The sequence below is a fragment of the Gobio gobio genome, assembly GCF_949357685.1.
Source record: "Gobio gobio genome assembly, chromosome: 4".
NCBI classification, from domain to species: domain Eukaryota; kingdom Metazoa; phylum Chordata; class Actinopteri; order Cypriniformes; family Gobionidae; genus Gobio; species Gobio gobio.
Genome location: NC_137100.1, coordinates 34,691,117 through 34,693,956, shown reverse-complemented (window position 1 = coordinate 34,693,956; position 2,840 = coordinate 34,691,117).

The following is a 2,840-nucleotide window of genomic DNA, read 5'->3' as shown; positions in this document are numbered from 1 at the left end:
ACGGGACAGAGGAAGTGCCCATGTGACCACGGAGATGAAGGCTGAAATATTACAAGAGGGATATGATTTTAAGTAGAACATGAGAGAACCGTGTTGTTTACTATTTGACTCGTTTTTTTTAAAGACTTAGAAGTCAGATCAGTCTTTTTTTTAAATCAGAAATCAAACCAACGGCTACCACACACACACATATCTTAATTTTATGTTGTAGTTAAGTACATTATGCGTTTAAAATGCAAACATGCAACAACAAAAAAAGTATCAAAGTAAGTAGGCTACTAGATGACTGAATTTAATAATTGTAGTCCCCCAGTCTTTCTGACTTTATTTGTCAGGTTAAAAAAAATCTATGAAGTGCTGCATTTATAGCTAAAAATAATTCGTTTCAGTTCTGATTTATGCACCAGGATGCACATTGTTGCATGACAAACAGTGAGTAAAATGTATTCTCAAAGCAGAAAATGCATAATAGTTTATTCAGTAGGCCTATACAGTTGTGGTCAGAATTATTGGCACCCCTGGTATGATCAAAGATGGCTGTAAAAATAAATCTGCATAGTTTATCCTTTTGATCTATAATATAAAAATCGAATCTTTAATTGAAGTAAAATAATGGAAAGTCGGGGGGAAATCACATTACGAAATAAATGTTTTTCTCCAAAAAACGTTGGCCACAATTATTGGCACCCCTAGAATTTTTTATGGGTAAAATATCTCTGAAGTATATTCCCATTAATATTTACATTTTGTAGCACACCAGGGTGACTAGGAAAATGAAAATATCTAGCAATGACGTCTTGTTTCACAGGAGTATAAATATGAGGAAACACAAAGGCCAAATTCCCTTAATCATCAATCACAATGAGTAAAACCGATCTGATGTGCAGCAAAAGATTGTTGAGCTTCACAAAACAGAAAGTGGCTGTAAGAAAATAGCTAAAGCGTTGAAAACCCCCATTTCCACCATCAGGGCAATAATTAAGAAGTTCCAATCAACTAAAGATGTTACAAATCTGCCTGGAAGAGAATGCGTGTCTATATCGTCCTAATGCAAGGTGAGGAGGAGAGTTTGAGAGGCCAAAGACTCTCCAAGGATCACAGATGGAGAATCTCAGAGATTAGTTGAGTCAGAAAGCATAAACAAAAAAAAACTACCTCACCACATGTTGTTTGGGAGGGTTTCAAGAAAATTCCTCCTTGCTCATCCAGAAACAAACTCCAGCATATTCAGTTTTCAGACACGACTGGAACTTCAAAGGGACCGGCTTCTATGGTCAGATGAAACTAAAAAAAGAGCTTTTTGGCAGCAAACCCACCAGATGGCTTTGGTGCAAATAGGGATAAAAAGTACCCCACGGTTAAAAAATACAGCAGGATCTTTAATGTTGTGGGTCTATTTTTTCGTTGGAGGTCCTGGACATCTTGTTCAGATACATGGTATCATGGATTCTAGCAAATACCAACAGATAAAAAAATCAAAACCTGATGGCCTCTGCTAGAAATCTTATAATGGGCCATGGTTGGATCTTCCATCAGGACAATGACCCGAAACAAACATCAAAATCAACACAAAAAATGGGTCACTGAGCACAAAATGAAGCTTCTGCCTGCCATGATAGAAAATGAGTGGGGTAAACTGAAGTGAAGAAGCACCAACATGGATCTGGAGAGATTCTGTATGGAGGAATGGTCTCTGATCTCTTGTCATGAGTTCTTCAAACTCATCAGGTATTATAGAAGAAGACTCAGAGCTGTTCTCTTGCCAAAAGGAGTTTGCAAAAAGTATTTAATAAAAGGGTGCCAATTAGGGCTGCAGCTATCGATTATTTTTGTAATCGATTAATCTAGCACTTAATCGGTCGATTAGTCGATTAATCGGATAATTTTTATATAACGAAATAATGCATAACGAAAATGAAGAGGAAAAGCAATTTAATTTATTAATATGCACAACAGGTTTCATGCTGTAATCTAGCGGTGACATCAAAGTAAATATATTTTATGTAGATTTCTACACCTGCAGCATTTACCATTAGGATACTAACAAATAATATATATGTGGTGAGCCTATTTGCCATGGTAACCTAGCAACCTGTGTGTGTGTGTGTGTGTGCGCGCGCGCGTGTGCGTTAGGCTTCATTGCAGTTTGGTACAGCAGAAATACATACATTCATTTTTAATAGAACGCTGCATTTGGCTTGCATCACTTGCATAGCGGTGCATTTAAGGTGAAGCATCTGTTCGAAAAATCGCGTCACAACATCACGTCCCGGTGTATACAGTGAACGCTGAAATTATTGTTGAGTGGCTACATAAAAGTTTAAGCTTATGTGATGCATTGCCACGATTGGTCTGACTGGCGCGAGAGAGAGAGGAGGGTGCATGTGTGTGTGTGTGTGTGTGTGTGTGTTACTGATTTTCTACTATCAGTTCTGCGCTGCTCTCGGCTCAACTCTCCGTGTCACAGAAAAAAGCTGAGCACTGAACGGATAAGTTTTCCGTATTGTTGTTTTTGAATAGTGCACAACCGCTTCAATGTTCAAACTGGCAAGGCTTTAAAAGCATTTTACTTGACAAACTTTATGAGGATGAAAGTGAAAGCGATCTGGCTTCGGGGCTTGCGCGCGCCGCGTGTGTGTGTGTGTGTGTGGCAGCTATAAAAACGGTAATCAACTTACATAAACTGTGTAAAACATGCAGTTACTATAGTGATTCTGGGCATAAAGGGCCCTATCTTGCACCCAGCGCAATTGACTTTGTACACCGACGCATGTGTCATTCCTATTTTGCACCCGCGCAAAGCACGCTTTTCCCTCCACAGAAGCACGTCACTAAACTAG